Raw genomic sequence first — 10,634 nt, forward strand, 5'->3', positions numbered from 1 at the left:
TCCCCCAAAGAAAACTCTTTAGAACTTGGCAGATTTCTCCCGATGATGTATCAGAGAGGCTGATTATTGCCACATGCAGGAAGGGATGAAAGAACCTCAAAGGTAAAAGGATCACTTGGGAGACCGCTGGTCAGTTTCACCCTTTCAGAAACTATGTATTGAGTCCACCATGTGTCAGGACCGTTCTAGGACCTGGGTACCACAAACAGGTGTGTGATGTGGCCCCTGCCTTTGAAGAATGTGATCTCAGGTGTTCGTGGTGAGCATCTCAATATTGAATCCAGCATCTAGTCCTAACAAGTGTATCCACTATAATATCTCTCAAGTCTGTCCACTTTTCTCCATCCCTCCACCTCCCTGGGCCAGCCACCACTTGGATTGTCTGACTCTTCTCTGAATCACTGAGATCGCTGGAGAGGCTGGAAAGGCCTTCTCTGAAACAAGCGGCATGCCTGAGTAAGAGAGAACTTCCTGAAATGCAAATCTGATGGTTTCAGGCACCCTGCTGAAACACAGTCAATGGTTTCCCACCGACCTTAAGTTAAAGACCCAAGTCCTTACCCTGGCCTCTAAGGCCCCTTGGGGTGTGGCCCCACGGCCTCTCCAGCCTCGCCTCCCACTACTCACCCCTGTCACTCCCTACCGGTCTACTCCACCGCAGCGTGCTTCCTCCCGCAGGCTGGGCCCTCCACCCGAAAGGCTGCTTCTTCCATTTCTCTCTTTTTTTTTTTTCCTTTTTTTTTTTTTTTTTTTTTTTTGCGGTACACGGGTCTCTCACTGTTGTGGCCTCTCCTGTTGCGGAGCACAGGCTCCAGACGCACAGGCTCAGCGGCCATGGCTCACGGGCCCAGCCGCTCCGCGGCATGTGGGATCTTCCCAGACTGGGGCACGAACCCGCGTCCCCTGCATCGGCAGGCGGACTCTCAACCACTGCGCCACCAGGGAAGCCCCATTTCTCTTTTAAGTTAGCTCCTGTGCATTCTCCATATCTCAGCTCCTTTACCACATCCTCAGGGAAGGTACTCAGACCTTCCTTTCGAGTCAAATTCCCCTCCTCTGAGCTCCCACACCAAGGCGCACTCTTTCTCCGAGGTACTGTGTGTGGTCGCAGATCTACGTTTTTTGGGGATTACTCGATTGGTGTCTGGCTCCCCATGGAATGTAAGCTCCCTGAGGGCAGGAGCCAGGACTGCAGATGCTCACTCTTGCCATTCCCTGGACCTGGAACTGGACACTATGAATATGGAGTTGAAATATTGGTTGAAAGGATGCATGCACGCCTGTATCTGGGGCAGGGGATGCATATTTCAGGATCTCAGGATGGATTGAGGCCATGATTCTCCCTCCAACAGCTGCAGCCCAGGAGTCCCATATGTCATTTCCTTAACACCATTCCTTCCTCCATGCTTCCTGGCATTGTCCATCCACGGTCGAGCTTCTCTCCCAGACTCCTCCACCTTGCCCATGAGACCCCTTCTCCCTTTGACTTCCTAATGCCCCTTCCTGGTTTTGCCTCCTTGGCTTCAGAAGGCAGCATGGAATAATATGGCAACAGCGGAGGATTCAGAACCAGAAATCTGGGTTCAATAACTAGGTAAAAGTATTAGCGGTGTGACCTTCAGCTGGTTTTTAAACCACTCTGAACCCTAGCCTTCTTATCTGTAAAGTGGGAACAACTTCAGAATCAAGCAAGATGGAGGATGTGGAAAATCTATAAGCACCATCACCTAGAAATACTGATAAAAAGGAAAAAAATTAAACATATAACTGAGTTCTCAAAAGGAAAGTAAAATCCCAGGTGCTAGCAACAAAGAGGAAACTGAAAGCCAGAGGGTGAGCTCACTGTGGCTATGGTTACTAGGAGGGGCCTGGGAAGGAACAGGTTCTGTCAACCTGTTCTGTTTCACCAGCCACCCAGAGACAGATGAGGTCTCAGTCCTGAACAGGTGGGGAAATTAGATGAAAGACAGCCAAAGCTGACTCAAGAAGAAATAGAAAGCCTGACAGCTCTATAAATTCTAATAAATTGAATGAGAAATTTTAAGTACACACACACACACACACACACACACACACACACTAACTACCCAAATGGCTTTATAGGTATATTATTCTGCTAACTCTTCAAGGAACTGTTTATTTATTTATATAGCCTGTCCCAGACAATGGAAAAAGAGGACCAATTGAACTTATAAGATTGAAAATCCTAAATGAAATATTAGCAAACTGAATCCAATGGAGTTTGTGCAAGTGCATATATATATGCACGTGTGTATGTGTGACCAAGCAGAGTTTATTCCAGGAATACAAGGATGGTCTACTTTAAAAAATCTATTAATGATATTTACAGCATTGACATATTAAAAGGAAAAAATATGATTGTCCCAATAGGTAGATATGCACCTGGATAAAATTTAACATTAATGATTTAAAAAACAAATCTAGCTAACTAGGAATAGAAAATATCTTCCAACATTAATACAAAGGTACTAGTTTTTACTGTTTCTATTCAACTTGTGCTGGGGGGGGTGGTGGTCTGAACTAGCACAATAAGAAAAAGTAGAAGTAAAGCCATAATTATACATAGATGATTGATTATTTACAAAGAAAATTTATGAGAACCTACAAACAATTAAATCTAACACCCTTTTGGGGGGCAAGATGAATATTCAAACATCAATATGGCTATACAACAGCAATAAACAAATTTTGTTTTAAGAAAATACCATTTGTAATTGCAACAAAAACTATAAGATACTTAGGAATCAATATAGCAAAATATGCGCATGAGCTTTATGGAGAAGATTATAAAACTCTATTGGAGAACATGAAGAGAAGACAAAAAAGAATGGAGAGATATTCCATGCTCATGAAGAGGAAAATTCAATATACAGCAGATTAGTTTTTCTCAAATCTATACATTTAGTACAATTCTAATCAAAATCTATACATTTAGCACAATTCTAATCAAAAGTACTAGAATTTAGTACAATTCTAATCTAAATTCTATTTAACAAGCTGCTCTTAAAATTCTTGTGGAAGAGTAGATGGCCAAAAAACATCAAAACAAGTTTGAAGTGGAAGAATACCAGACTGTTTGCCTCACCGTATATCACAGCTTTAAAGCTGGAGTGATTAAAGCAGTGTAGGTCTGACACATGGACAAATAGATAGACCACGGGTCCAGAATCAGACCTGCAGAGATATGAGAACTTTGTATATGACAAAAGGAACATAAGTCAGTGGAAAAGGATGGACTATTTCTTAACTTGTCTGGGGTTGACTGGCTATCCAAATGAAAAACAAAATGGATCCGTGCATTATAACAGATCCAAAAATAAATTTCAGATACCTTAAATATGTGAAAAAGAAAACTTTAAATTCTTCAAAGAAAATACAAGAGAATACATTGATGATATCAGAATAGGGAAGGATTTCTTAAACAAGATACAAAAACACAGGCAATAAAAGATTGACACATACAACTACATTAAAAAATTTTTTTAACTTCTATGAGACAAGAAACAACAAAACAAAAAGACAAGCCACAGACTTTGAGACTGTTTACAACCTATGTGACCAATGAAGGATGGGTATTCAGGATTTATAAAAACTCTTGCAGATCAATTTTAAAAAAGGACAAGGCAGGGGGAAATGAGCAAAACCTCTGAACAGGTGAGTCATCAAAGAGGAAGCCAAATAGCTAATAAACATAGGAAAAGATGCTCAACTTCCCTAATAATGCAGAAATGCAAACTCAAACCATGCGATATTACTTTACTAAATCAGCAAAATTAAAATAACTCTGATAACACCAAGTGTTGACAAAAATTTGGGATATTAGGAACTCATCCATTTTGGCTTGAAGTGTGAACAGCTATAACAAATTTGAAGGGAAATTTGGCAACACTTAATGCTGAAAATACACATACCCTAAAACCCAGCGCTCTGGCTTCTAGATGTATTCATTAGAAAAACATTTCTAGGGGCTCCCCTGGTGGTGCAGTGGTTAGGAATCCGCCTGCCAATGCAGGGGACACGGGTTCGAGCCCTGGTCCAGGAAGATCCCACATGCCATGGAGCAGCTAGGCCCGTGCGCCACAACTACTGAGCCTGCACTCTAGAGCCCACGAGCCACAACTACTGAGCCCGTGAGCCACAACTACTGAAGCCCACATGCCTAGAGCCCGTGCTCTGCAACAAGAGAAGCCACCACAATGAGAAGCCCACACACCACAACGAAGAGTAGCCCCTGCTCGCCACAACTAGAGAAAGCCCGTACGCAGCAACAAAGACCCAACATAGACAAAAATAAATAAAATAAATAAATAAACCCTGATCATGCATAACTCTTTAAAAAAAACATTTCTACCTATGTACAAGGAGGCAAGGATAAGAATGGGCATTGCAGTATCATGTGATTGTTAAGAAAACGTGGAAACATCCTAATCTGTCCTTAAGATAAAGGAACGGATAAATAAAGTATGGTTTATTCTTACAGTGGACTGCTATACAACAGTTAAAATAAATGACTTATTTACCAACATATAAGTAAAAGAAAGTTGCAAAAGTGGATGTTGTATGATATTTACGTGTTTTAAAATACACAAACAATCATACATGTTAAAAAAAAAAAAACCTATTTGTTGGGACTTCCCTGGTGGCGCAGTGGTTAAGAATTCGCCTGCCAATGCAGGGGACAAGGGTTTGATCCCTGGTCCGGGAAGCTCCCACATGCCGTGGAGCAACTAAGCCCGTGTGTCACAACTACTGAGCCTGCGCTCTAGAGCCAGCGAGCCACAACTACTGAGCCTGCATGCTGCAACTATTGAAGCCCACACGCCTAGAGCCCGTGCTCCGCAACAAAAGAAACCACCACAATGAGAAGCCAGCGCACCACAATGAAGAGTAGCCCCCGCTCGCTGCAACTTGAGAAAGCCTGCACACAGCCATAAAGACCCAATGCAGCCAAAAATAAATAAATACACTTATATTTTAAAAAGCCTGTTTGTTAAAGTAGAAAATATGCATGGGAATAATTCCCAGTGACTTCAGAATCATAATTACCACCTAGAAAGGAGAGGAATGAGATGAGCTTTAGCTATAACTGTAATGCTTTTTTAAATTACTATTTTTAAAGAAAAAGATACAAAGCAACAGAGGCGATGCAGCCATGAAGATTTGCTCAGTTGGGTTGTTGTGATGAGCTTCTACTGCTTAACTTCTCCCCACCCCCCAAAAGTGTGTGCTTTGGAATCTGGCAGAGACACAACCTCAAACTTTCTCAGGATTCGGTTGTAGTCATCTTTTGTTTCCAGGATATAGGGTAAGAGATTGCAGAAGCATTTCCCTGGGGCCAGAAGGATGTTAATTATGAGAGCAGACGTTCAGGGTTTCAGATTGTGCTGTGCCAGAACTGAGAGCCGGATCCCAAGTGACAAAGGTGCCCAGGTGTGGTTTCATAAATGTTGCACATGATAGGTGAGGTCCCCTAAAGTCTGTGGTCCAGAGCAGGGCCCCTGTGGTCCAGATCTAAGCATGACACTGTTTGTGATCATATTCATATTCACTTCGAATTCACTTTTACATATTCACTTTTGAATATGCTAAGTCTGTGGTACCTTTGAGACATCCAAGTAGGGATGCCAGGTAGGCAGTCAGATCCACAAGTCTGGAGATCAGAGGAAAGACATAAATTTGCGAGTGATCAGCTGATAGCAACTGAAGCCGTAGGTCAGCAGTGATGGATCTCCTGGAGGCAGAGTGTAGCATGAGAAGAGGAGGGGTCTAGGGCTCAGGACGCTTGAGGATCTCCAATACGACCAAAGAGAGCAGGATGAGCCAACAAAGGAGCAGGGAGCAGCTAGAGTGAGAGGGGAAAACCCAGGAGAGTGCTCAGTCCTGGAAGCCAAATAAAGACTGTGTTTCAATGAAGAATTGGTCAACGGCTTCCCTGGTGGTGCAGTGGTTAAGAATCCGCCTGCCAGGTGGACAAAATGATGCTCTCTTGATGCTGTAAGCCACTGTCCCCAGCCACCCTAGTGCTTTCTCAATGGACCCATGTGCAAAGTGGCCATGTGGCTGAAATTGAGGCTCTGCATGGGCTCAGCAATATTATCTGCTCACCAAGGCTGACCTTGTAGCCTTGTTACATTGTCACTGCTGAGTGCCTAACTAATCAACAGCACAGACCAACACTGGGTCTTTTATTTGACACCCTTCATTGGAAGGACAAACCAGCTACCTGCTGATTAGTTAAATATATTGGACTACTTCCCTCATGGAAGATGACAGAGATCTTTTCACTGGAATGAATATATATATATATATATATATATATATATATATATATATATATATATGATATAGATTTGCCCTCCCTGCCTATAATGCTTCTGCTGGCACCACCGTCCATGGACTCACAAAATGCCTTATTCATTTTCATTCTATTCTGTACAACACTGCTTCTGACTAAGGGCCTGGCCGGATAGAACAGTGGAGTGGATTACTCAAGATTCAGTCAGTTTAAAGACAACATCCAGGGCTTCCCTGGTGGCGCAGTGGTTGAGAGTCCGCCTGCCGATGCAGGGGACACGGGTTCGTGCTCCGGTCCGGGAAGACCCCACATGCCGCGGAGCAGGTGGGCCTGTGAGCCATGGCCGCTGAGCCTGCGCGTCCGGAGCCTGTGCTCCACAACGGGAGAGGCCACAACAGTGAGAGGCCCGCGTACCGCAAAAACAAAAAGACAACATCCAGAAAGAATGTGGTTTCACATCTTACATCATCCACATCTTACATCTTAAAATGCAATATATGCTTTGAATCAGAGCCCAGTGTGTGGTGCTGGCTCTCCCATAGCCAGACTAAACACAGGAATAAAAAGATGAAAGTGGGAGTGGCTCTTCTCACTATTATACGTAAAAACCTGATTGCAAAATTTTTGCTTTCCATCCTCCTAACATCAAACTACTGATCTGGAGATCTTGATTCCTGGGTTAAGAATGCCTCCAAAAGGGGCCACAACATGGTTCTTCAACTGGATTGGAAGATGAAACTGCCAGTTGGGCATTTAGTGCTCCTCATGCTACTGAGCCAGCAGATCAGCTTTTTTTGGATGGAGAGATTGATCCTGATTACAAAGGGAAAACTGGGTATCTGGTATACTGTGAGGGTAGGAAGGACATGTCTTCAACCCAGAATATTCTTGAGAGCACCTCGTAGTAGTTCAATGTCCAAAAGTAAAAGTTAACGCAAATTTCAGCAACCAAATCAAGGCAGAACCACTGAGCATTTAGGAATGAAATTTTGGGTCACCTTTTCAATCTAAATTCATCCTCAAATTCTTACAGATCCACAATCCTTTGTCCACAATTCTGTAATCTAAAAGCACTGAAAATTGAAAGCATTTTCACATTTTGCCTGATCTGTAATAATTTAGCAGTAAAACCTGAGTAGAACTGGAAAAAAAAAAAAAAAAGAATTCGCCTGCCAATGCAGGCGACATGGGTTTGAGCCCTGGTCCAGGAAGATCCCACTTGCCGCAGAGCAACTAAGCCCGCGCGCCACAACTACTGAAGCCCACGCACCTAGATCCTGTGCTCCGCAACAAGAGAAGCCACCGCAATGAGAAGCCCGTGTACCGCAACGAAGAGTAGCCCCGGCTTGCTGCAACTAGAGAAAGCCCGCACGCAGCAACGAAGACCCAACGCAGCCAAAAATAAATAAATAAATAAAAGAATTGGTCAAAAGCATTGAATACTGGAGGGAGGTCAAGCAGAAGAAAACTAAATAATGGATTTAATGAAATGAGGGTCATAAAAATAGCACCTGTGTGGCCTGGGAGAGGTGGACACCAGCCCAAGAGGGTTGAGGAGTGAGTGGAAGTGAGGAACTAGAGAGAGAATTTTCCCCAAACTTTTTATTATGAAAAGTTTCAAACATACAGAAAAGTTGAAACTATAGTATAATGATCACTTGTACATCCACCACTTAATTTAAAATCGTTATCATTTATACTACATACAAATATTTACATATTTAGATATAGTCCTTGAACCATGTGAAAATTTAGGAGATTGTGATGCTTCACACTTGAACACTTCAGCACACATTGCCTCAAAATAAGGACTTCCTCCAGCTAAGGAAATAAAAATCAGCCCCTAATACCACCTGATATACAGAATATACTCAGATGAACCCCCAAATGTCTTTCATACATGTCTTTTCAAATTAGGATCCCATCAATGTACACGTGCTGGGTGTGAGAGAGTGAGGCTGGATGAGGGGATGGAGAGGTACAGGGAGTGGTCAGAGGAGGAGGTGAGGTGGAGGTGGGGGTTGGTTTTTCATGTTTTATTTTGAGAGGGAGAGGCTGAAGATTCAGGAGGGGAAAAGGGGGAGGGTAATCGAGGACATGGGATGCGGTCACAGGTAGTGAAACTGGCTTTGGGCAGAAGGAGGGCAGTGCCTCTGCTCCAGTGGCTCTCAAAGTGGGGTCCCCAGTCAGCAGCATCAAGCATCACCTGGAAACTAGTTATAACTGAAAATTCTAGCCCCCCACGCACCCACCCGCTGAATAGGAAACGTGTTGTAACACGCCCTCCAGGCAATTCTGATGCGCCAAGTTGGAAAACCATTGCTCTTTTCTGAAGGAACAGGGAGAGATGGGCACAGATGTTATGTGGATTTGGTAACAGGTGGCTGAAGGAGTCCACCTCTAATGGCTTCAGTTTTCTCTGTGATGTAAGAGCAAGATCATCAACTGAATGTGAGGTGGAGACAGTGAGGCATCTCATAGGCTCCAGGATCAGGGAGTTTAATGTAGCCAATGACCAGCCTGATGTGACTGGTTAACAAAGCGATGCCTCTTAGGGACCACGAATGAGGAGTGGTGACCATTTCCTGGCTCGAGACTTCCTCCAACACTTCTTAGCTTGAAGAATAAACTCCTGAAGAAAAGAGATCATTAGGCTCACCAGGGTTGAGGTTTTGCCTGAGAGATACGAAGGATGGAAATATAGCGGGGCAAGGCAGTTCAGGATACTGTCGAGAGAGTTGATGAAATGAAGGACCACACAGGTGTAGCCACATAAGGTGGGGCTGATGGGCTGGAGGAAGGGAGGCATCACTGACCCGGAGGTCCCGGGAGACTGAGAAATGATTGTGAGAGGAGCAGACTGAAGGGGGGAAGCTTAGAAGATGGGGGTTGAGTGATTCTGGAGGAGCCGCTGCAGATGACAAGGTCCAGGGTGTGACAGTGAGGAAGGGTGGCCAAGTCGGAGTGGAGAAGGTCCAGGACATGAAGTCACCAAGGTGTTCAGATGTCAGGTGGGCAACAGGTCCCCTCCTTGGACAATGAGACGGGAAGAGACAGACAGTTTGCCGAGTGCCAGAGTCCCCCTGAGCGAGGTGGAGAGGTCTGGGAGGGGACAGACAGTAGCAAAAAGGAAGACAGCAATTTAGCCCAATGGCTGAGCCCCGGAGGCAGAGGGTTATTTTAAAGCAGAAACTGGGGGTGGGGGTGGGGGGTGGAGGAGGAGGGTCTGGAGGCAGCAATCTGGAGCAAGGAAAGCACCCTCACCTATAAGAAAATAAACAGCTGTCATTTCAGAAGCCTGCAGAGGAGGTAGTACCCTCCAGGGAGAGTTCAATTTCGATTAAAGCCAGGAAGTGGAGGAAGCACTCCAAGGAGAAGTGAAGGGTAGGAGGAGACTCCCAGCTTATTAGAGGGCACGAGGGTGGGTTCAGGAGGGGGCACGTGGGTCAGAGCCAGAAAGCACAGAGTCTGGTGGAGACAACAACGCAGTAGAGTAGGTGGGCCAGGGAGTTTACATTTTCACTCTTAAATATAAAAACAGGGATGGGAGGCAGGCTGGATATCATCTCATTAGTCTCTGGGAAGCTATAAGAAATGATGGTTCAGGATGTGGCCTCTAGAGAAGATCTGCTGGATTCAAATGCCAGCGTTGTCATGCACGACCTTGGGCAAGGTCTCTGGGCCCCCATTTCCTCTTCTGTAAAATGGGGATAACAATAGTTCTGACCTCACAGGGTTGTTGTGCTGAGCCAGTGACTTCATGTGTTAAATGTTGAGAACAGTGTCTGGACAGTCATTTCAGATAACTTAGTGGTGGCTCCCAAGCCCAGGGGAGCAGCCTCTTGGCTCACCTGGCCCCTGCCCTGTGCTAGATAGGAAAGCCAAGTAGCCACCCCTTGGATGGGAACGCGGAGTTTGATGAGCAGCTGCAAATGCAAGAATGACTCCAAGATCAGAGACACCCAAGAAGATCCTGGTAGAAAAATGGACTCTTTGGGGGCAGCAGCGTGGGCACACTGCCTACCTCTGGGAGGGAGGCTTGGTTCCCCAAGATCACAGAAGGTTTCACTGCTACATATCAGGCCAATTATGGCTTCTCTAATGACAGCATGTCTAGCTCTACCACAAAAATACAAGACGTCAATGCTAGGGATGCAGAGGAACTTCCGCAAGAAAAACCTCAAACCCACTGATCCCAAAAAGAGGGGAGAGAAGAGGAAGAAGCAAGATGGTCTCATGTCCACAAAGATAGAAATGCAAATGTATTATATATCTAATTTGCCTCTAGACGTTACAGTAGGTGAATTTACACAGCTGA

This window comes from Mesoplodon mirus (genome assembly GCF_964341445.2).
Source record: "Mesoplodon mirus genome assembly, chromosome: 12".
In the NCBI taxonomy this organism is placed as follows: Eukaryota; Metazoa; Chordata; class Mammalia; order Artiodactyla; family Ziphiidae; genus Mesoplodon; species Mesoplodon mirus.